The 8,758-nt window shown below is 42.3% G+C and overlaps 1 long non-coding RNA gene across 1 annotated transcript in view; it reads right to left on the bottom strand.

Moving 5' to 3' along the window:
* LOC116090650 overlaps window positions 1–8,758 on the bottom strand; it is a 19,495-nt gene that overhangs the window by 4,801 nt on the left and 5,936 nt on the right. The gene's annotated exons all lie outside the window — the stretch shown is intronic.

Below are 8,758 nucleotides of genomic sequence, written 5' to 3'. Positions count from 1 at the left end.
GTCATCAGGGAAATGCAAATCAAAACTACCCTGAGATTCCACCTCACACCAGTCAGAATGGCTAGGATGAAAAATTCAGGTGACAGTAGATGCTGGTGAGGTTGTGGAGAAAGAGGAAGATTTCTAATCCTACTGATTTGGTTTACCTGTGACATCAGAGAGGATGCCAATTCCATGTTGGCTGAGAAACCTTATAAAGGTTCCTCTCATCACTCTCATCTGTAAAATGAGAGTAAAATGCCCATGGCACAGGGCTGATGTTTAGTGTGGGAATCCAGGGTAAGGGGAGGGAGACTGAGAGCCATGGCTGGCTTTCAGGGTGGTAGTTTTGATTGGGTGGAATTATCTCTGGAGTAAAGCACTTCCCATATTCTGGGGTACAGATGGGTTGCAGTAATCCTCTGTCCCAGCCCCAGACTCTCAATATTAACAAACAGCAAATGAACAGGGTACTTCCTGAGCCCCATCAATGTATTTCTGCCTATCTGTAAGCACATATAAGGCCAAGCTTAATTTTAATCACCTGTGTAGGCTATTTTGCCTGACTCTACCAGAGGTAATGTCATTGCTCTAACAACTTTGTAAGTCCTAACTGCATTGGATCTTCCTTAATGTATTAAAATTTTAGTTTGTTTTTAGAACTAAATTTCAATCTATCAAGGCAGAAATTGACTTTTTTTTTCTTAACTTTAAATTACTACATAGTAGATGTCATGAACTATGAGCCAAAGATTGCCTCTCAGATTCTCGAGTTTGGTCAAGGAGACTAGAGATATCATCTGGAATGAGAGGACTAGGCTCCCTATGAAAAACCCTGGGTTCATTGCCTCCATTTCTCCCTTACTTTCACCCAGAGCATCCTGCCCTTATGTCTTGTCTTTGCATGTCAGTGGTAGTGAGGACCATGCCATTTTTATTCACACCGTGTTTCTGAGGATCTCACCACCATAGGGTACTTTCCAGCTCAGTTTCCAATGGCCTAATGGCTTGCTCTGTCAACTGAAACAGCCCAAATGTGAAAGAGAATTGGGAGCAGCTTTCACCGACTGACTGACCAGAGGTACTTTATAAATAGCCCAGCTTCCTTGGTCTTCCTGGGAATGATTCTGAGAAGCCTATTTGTCACTAGTCCCAGAGAGATCAGGTCAAGTTTCTCACACCTGTAGCTGGTTTAACAGCTTAGTCACTTCCTTCCTTTCCTTCCTTTTACAAGCCTTGGGATCATCTTGCAAAGCCTTTCCTTGGGTCTACTTTTGGTGAATCCAGACAGCAGCCCAAGATATCTGCTCATCACCGATTTCTTCAAAGGGCTTTACTAACACTGACTCTTTCAGCCCTCTAAGCATCATCTTAACAGTTTTGAAAATTTCATTTCCCCTTGAAAATAAGAAAATTGAAAAGAGGACAGGTTATCCATCTAAGCAGAGTCCACAAAACTAATAATTGTTGGTGCTAAGACCCAAAGTGTAAGTATAATGTTCTAAAATGAAGGAACTTTGAAATTTGCTTATCCAGAAAGAGAGTCACACCCTTTGGATAAAAAAAAAAAAAAATCACAATGTCTTCCAAATCCCTTAACAAAGTTCTTTTTCCCTCATTAACTCCTGAATCTGGCTTTTGTTTTCAGTCTTTCAAATCCAGAGGATCTTGGTTTGTACTGGAAGGTGACTCTCTATTAGAGGCAGTGGCTTTGTTTTTGTCACTCCAAGGCAGGAGCCATGAAACAAGGGAAAGTGCTGGGTCTTGTTATTTTGCTTGGATAATAGGTTATTTCTTCTCGTTCGTGTGCAAATATCACATGGGAGCTATAACTTTGGTTCCAGTCATTGTTCTCCAAGGTTGGCAATGGCCATAGAGATGTTGGGGGGAGGCAAAATGACTAGTTGTATAGGGAAAAGGATGGTTTAAATTCTGTCTTAAACATTCTCTATTGGGAGAACCAATGATGCATACAGCTGTAGCGTATCTAGCGTGTGACTAGAAAAATGAATTTGGAAATTTATTTGACAATAAACATGTGAGCACAGAGGCCGCGCCAGCTAACAGAAGGGACAAGTCTGCAGTGTTCAGAGAATGGAGAGGATACAGGAGGAATCCCAAGCTGCTCATTTCCCACTTGAGGAAATGAGGTCATCAAAAGGGATAGAGAAGGAACAGCCATTGAAAGAGGGGAACTAAGAGAGTGCCAGAGCAGGGACTCCAAGATAAGGAAAGAGTCCTTTCAGAAAATACTGATAAACAAGGTAAGAGAGGAACAGAATACAACGTGCTTCTGACGCCTCCTAATATGAAGCCATAAACTGTAATTCTGAGCCATAAACTAAAAAGAAGATCCCAGAAAATGTGAAAAGAGGTGGGTATGTTTTATAATTTAATAAGTCAATGTTTTGCTTTTGTGAGGACTATACAATACCATGTCAAAATGTAGTTCTACCAGTTCCCAAAATTTGTGAGCATGCTGTATTGTGTGTAGCAAGTATTCTTATTAAGAGTTCTTAAGATTAACTTTGTTTCTTTCATTCCATTTGTCATTTGTATTAGTTTTAAAGAGTAGTAGATAGCTTCTTAGGTGACAGGCTTGAGCCAACCACAGAGAGAATCTCAGCACTTTTAAAGAAGTTGAGCTTAGTAAATTCACTTAACACTACAACTTTACTTAGGATAAAATGATTTTATTTGCAATTAAGCATGTACTCAATGGCCAGGCAGTGGTGGCACATGCCTTTAATCCCAGCACTTGGGAGACAGAGGCAGGTGGATTTCTGAGTTTGAGGCCAACCTGGTCTACAGAGTGAGTTCCAGGACAGCCAGGGCTATACAGAGAAATCCTGTCACCAAAAACGAAAATAAATAAATAAATAAATAAATAAAAATAAAAGTGCACTTAACGATCTTATGCACATTTGTGATGTTATCCTAAATTCAGTTACAAAGAAGGCAGGGGAAATAAATACTAAACAGAGACCTTGAAGATTGGTGCCCTAGTTCCAACTTTTACCAAAGCAGTCTATTCTATCAATGCAGTTTACCCAGTAAGGCTGGAATTGACTTTTAACTTAAAACTACCTAATTTACTTTGTGTGGGCAATGCTAACACATTGGCATGTGAGCTGGGGAGGATGGTCAGAGGACACCTTGTAGGAGTTGTTTCTTCCATCTATGACACAGCTTCTGGGGCTTAAAAATCAGGTAGTCATGCTTGGGAGCAAGTGCCTTCATCCACTGAGCCATTTCCATAGCCAGGGAGCTGACTTTTTATCAGGGTTTCCAAAATGAGTACTGATCTCTGATGATCTTACGGTGTGTGTGTGTGTGTGTGTGTAGGGAAGAGAGAGGTGGGGGAATATAGTAAGCTATTATAGGTCATATTTGTTGTTTCTCCTGTTTTAGGTTAATCCCATTAGTGGGATTTTCAGTGTGCTTAATGACAACCTCATGATATGCCAATTTCTTTTATTTTCTTTTTTTCCCCCCCTGCACTGGATGCACTGGACAAGAATGGTTTTGTTGTCCTAAATTCTAGGCTGGTGTATGCTGTGGGTAAGAGGTCAAGATCTCTGAGTCTCAATCTGAACTCAGAGGAGAGCAACAGGAGCCACTCAGCATCCCTGCAAGGCGTTTGCGAAAGTCCAGCAGCATTCTGCTCTGCCTGCTGGCAGCGCCGGTGACATATTAAGAAGGAAATTTCAAAGCGAAGCTTGCATCCCAAGACACTGGCACTCTGAATACCAACAGAAAATTATGCATCCTTGTCGTGCAGAGAGAAGGAAGATCTGCTTTGTTAAATTCTGTGAGTTATTTTAAAAGAAATTCTGCCGCTCAAATAAGTTGGAAATGAGATCTGTGGAGAACAGGCTGTAGAGACACATTGATCCCAGAGGCTGGCATTGGGGGTGGGGAGAGAAAACTATCCTAAGATCAGAATCAAAGTCATTTACCTACATTTTTGTCTACTGAAATGTTGGTCTTGCCCTGACACCCGAAATAGATGACATAAAACTATACTGGTCTCCTTTCCCACTGTGTATCCGGCTATTTCAGTGGTAACTATTCAAGCTGCAGTGAGTCAGGGCGGATTGTTGATGGCAGCAGCTTTAATATATCTGTGCCACAGAGCTGCGGGAAGAATTAAAAGGCAGAAATTAAAAATCAAAAGCGTCCAGGTTAGTGTAAGTGAGACTTATCTGATTAAGGACAGTTTCATGAGACACTGGATCTCAATCTTATCAAGCCCAAGGGGGAACCTGAATGGAGGAGACGGATACTACAATTCCACCTCCTGGAGGAAGCCATACATTTCAATATGCCATGGCAACAGAGTGCGCTTCTCATTAACGGTAAAGGCATAATGCAGCTCAGAAAAACCCTCCTGGAAACAAACATGGAAAAACGCTACTGATGTCCCCTATTAACTTGCGGCATATGAGCTCTGCCCAAGATATTCTGCTTATTGTGACTGGAAATTATTTTCAGAAGCTAAAATTTCCTCTCTATGAGTAAAATCTCATTAAAATCAAATGCCAAGAGAACTTAAAGAGAGGCAGAAACGCAACATACCTGGTAGGCAGGCAGTGGAAACCGCAGCCTCAGAGAAAGGTAGAGGCAAAACTGAAAGCCAGATGTCAGGGTTTTTATACGGAACACTTTACAAAAGATTTTTAAGTTAATTTTAGTGTATATGATTTTCTGGGTGGGTTTATGTGCAAGTGAGTGCAGGTGCCTGCAGAGGTCAGAAGCATTGGACTCTCTGGAGTTGGAGTTTTAGGCACTTGCAAGGCACCTGATATGAATGTTGGGAACCAAACTCAAGTCCTTTACATTAGTGGTCCTCATTCTTCCACTCGACAGCCCCTGTACTGAGCTCTTCCACATGATATCACAAAGCATTTTATAATAACAAATCATTTAATTCTGCTTTAAAGGAAGCCTCAAAAGTAGATATATTCACCCCCATTTTCCAGAGGATAAAGTGGACTCTAAGAATTCAAATCTCTTGACTCAGAGTCATTCAATCTTTAAATGATACAGTCTAACTTGGGCCTCAAATCTTCATCTTATCAGTGAGGTCAATGTGGATGCAATATACAACAACCAGGAGTTCTTATTAAACGCAGGCTGACACAGAAGCAAACACAAACAAGCTCTGATGGTGCCATTAGCTTCGCATATTGCTGTAGCAACTTGTCACAGCTGGGGATTCTTGAGGGAGAATAAAGTTCAATGGATGGCACACAGAGAAAGCCTTTGCAGGCATGCTCAGCTCATTCCCATCTCTGCTGTCACACAGAGGTTGCCCACTCCCCTGGGACAGAGTCCCTTCTTTGATTGCCTTAGGAGTCTTACACTATAGTTGTATATTGCATTTGGTCTTATAATGTAGTCCTTCAGTCTTAAGATATTACAAAGGAAGACTAGGCAGGGGGAAGAGGAGGGGAAGAGGACAGATAAAGAGAAAGAGGAGAAGGCAAGTCTATGTGTTCAGCTTCAGGAAGTTATATATAATTGTGGCTTCTTGCCTCTGTTAAGCATTTTGGTGTGTATAGTCTTTCTGGGAAAGATACAGATATCACCAGAAAAAGAAATGCGCTTTTTGCACACCTACCCCCTCTGGAATAAAGAGGAGGATTTTGGTACTGCTTTTTAGTCAGCAAAGCCAAGGTAGACACCTGCTTAGTTGCTCACTGTAGATGTCTTAGATATGAAAAAAAAAATCACTCCTAAACATTAATTTTTTTTTTTTTGTAAAATGTGTTTTCCATTCTGTTTACTGGATCAAAAGCAGGTGTACTTTTCTGTGATATTTGTTCATGAGCTTATGGGTGGCTGAAGTCGTCACTTGCCTCATTGCTGGGACAGTATACCTGGCCAGAGCAGCTTAGCAAAGACAGAGTCCATTTTATCCCACAGTTTGAGGCACTGACTAGGGGGAAGAAATGGCAGAAACATGAGGCTCCTGGTCACTTTGTGTCCATAGAAAAGTCAGTCAGTCGGACAGTCGGACAGTCAGAGAGACAGACAGACAGACCCATAGACACAGAGGGGTGGATGGGTGGAATATTGGTACTCAGCTCACTTTTTCCTTTTTATTTAGTCTGGCCCCAGACCATCTGCCGTGCTGCCCAGGGTGGGCCTTCCCTCCTCTGTTAAACCTTTCTGGGAACTCCCTCAGAGGCAGACCCAGAAGAATGTCATCCTGTGGTTCTAAATGCAGCTAAGTTGACAACGAAACTCAACCATCACAGTAGTGACACCCTTTGTCTTATCACATGTAGAAGAGATGCGTGAGTTAATTACCCAAATGAAAATCACACACTTTTTTTTCCCTTGCTGATGGAAAGATAAAAATATTCAGTCCACCTATGGATAGGCTTCACATATATGATGATGTATTAAAAACAAAAGGTGCTGGCAGAGTCTGCTTCCTCAATTCACTCTGCAGTTCTTAAGGTTATTGCCTTCGTCTTTTCCCTAAGTGGAGCCTGACTCCAGCGGAATTAGCTTAAGAGACGCACTTCAGCAAATGGATGTCTATAGTTAGGGGTGATCTAGTGTGGTTTGAAAGGATTTATTTTAGCTTGTAGGTTACAGTCTACGACTGAGGGGAGCCAACTGTGTTGGCTAGTTTTATGTCAACTTGACACAGCGAGAGTCATAGGAGAGGAGGGAAACCCCAGTTGAGAAAATGCTTCCATCAGATCAGGCTATAGACAAGCCTGTAGGGTACTTTTAAAAATTAGTGATTGGTAGGGGGTGGGGGGGCTATCCTATTGTGGGTGTGGCCACCTCTAGTCTGGTGGTCCTGGATTCTGCAAGAAAGCAGGCTGAGCAAGCCCTGGGAAAGTAGGCAGCATCCCTTCATGGCTTCCGCATCAGCTCTTGCCTGCAGGTTTCTACCTTGCTTGAGTTCCTGTGGTGACTTCTTTCTTGCAAGGATGAATGGTGACTTAGAAACTTAAGCCAAATAAATTCTTTCTTCACCAAGTTGGTTTTGGCTATGGTGTTTTATTGCAGCAGTAGTAACCCCTAACTAGACACCAACGTAGGAACTCGAAGCAGAAGCATGGAGAAATGGTGCTTACTGACTTAAACTTACCTAGCTTTCTTATACAAAGACCTGGTCTTCACAGGCAACCCCTCTGCCAGTGGGCCGTACCCTTTTCCATTAATTAGCAATCAAGAAAATATCCCCACCGGCTTGGTCATAAGTGAATGTGATGGAGATAATCCCTCAGCTGAGGTCCCCTCTTTCCAGGTGTCAACCACGACCAGTTATCACAGGTGGTGGCACAGAAATGGCGTTGAAGATGATTTCAGTGGTCTATACAGTTTACTATAGGTTCATCTGGGCAGAGGGTATTTAAATCAAATGAGGCCTCTTAGTTTCTATTGTCCCCATGGATAGTTTTGTTTCTGTATTCAATGCTTTCTTCCTTTTGGCAAAATGAACAAAGATTTATGTGGTTTTGGGTCAAAGTGAAGGGGCTAGGTCCTTAACTCGCAAATTGAGTGAAACTAACCAGCCTTCCTGGAACTGAGTACACAACCCTGGCCCCATTAACACCATCTAGGTAATTGGTCACCATGAATAATAATGCAGAGCGAATGAGATGCTTATTTATTTGATAGGGGGCTATTTTCACTAGTATTCTAAAGCTTTGTTACTCTCATTGATAAAACACACAGAAGAGTCCCTGTTGTGGGACAAGTAAGCAGTATTGATTAAATAAACACTATTTTATTTCATTAGTCAGGTTTCAGATGGTGTCAGCACTTAGCGATGCTGTATGTAAAAGGTAGAAAGTCCCAAACTGACGAAAAGGAAAGATTTTCTCTGACCCCATAGGTTCTGCTGGAGTTCTAACCGTGGCTGATTGCTTTCCTCTGCGATTTAGAAATCCAAGAGGCTTTTCACCTATCAACATGTACTCTTTTGCCAGTGATGGAGACAAGGATCTTTATCCAAAGACAGGGCATAGAGGCAAGCGTGGGATGTAAAGTGCCACAGTGTATGGACAGCACGCTGTGTTCCAGGCAGCACTATGGGTGGTTCAAACCCAGAGACTGCTGCTCACCTACATCTTGGGGCACTTTCTTTTAAACATTTTTGTTTTGCCCAGATACTTCTTGACAAGCATACAGAAGAGACACCCTGCACCCTGAGTTTTCAGAGGACCAATCTCACTGCTCCCAAATCCTAAAAATCCACCCAAGGCCAGGTACAGATTAGTACCCTCCTAGGACCTGTTGTATGCACACTCTCGCCCCTGCTCTCCTGAGTCCAGAGGGCTGGCTCTATAGAGCAGAGTTTAAGTGTAAGCATGGGCACAAAGAAACAATTCTGACGCCATCTTCATCTGACTTCCAAATTGAGGACAGCATCTTGAAGCTCCCAGGGGCTACTGAAGCTCTATTCAGTGAAGTGTGGTGTCCTTATCAAATTAAAAAAAAAACACGTTGAGTTCGTTCTTTGACAATTTCATGCACGTGTAATGTGCATTCTGATTATTGTACCCTCTCCTTATCAAATTTTAAAGAGTAAATGGGTTCTCTAAAGAAGAGCTACCCACGGGGTTACAAACTTTGTTATGGATGAACAGTCACCCTCATAGCATCCGTCTCTCCTTGCTGCATGAAAAAGGATGGAACACCCACTGTGGGTGGTGAGGGGTCATCACCATGCTCCAGATGGGCACTCCCACCCAAATATAAAACCAATCTCTCTCTCTCTCTCTCTCTCTCTCTCTCTCTCTCTCTCTCT

This window comes from Mastomys coucha, unplaced genomic scaffold (assembly GCF_008632895.1).
Source record: "Mastomys coucha isolate ucsf_1 unplaced genomic scaffold, UCSF_Mcou_1 pScaffold15, whole genome shotgun sequence".
Classification (NCBI taxonomy): Eukaryota; Metazoa; Chordata; class Mammalia; order Rodentia; family Muridae; genus Mastomys; species Mastomys coucha.
The sequence above is the reverse complement of the archived record's forward strand: the minus strand, read 5'-3'. Positions and strand labels throughout refer to the sequence as shown.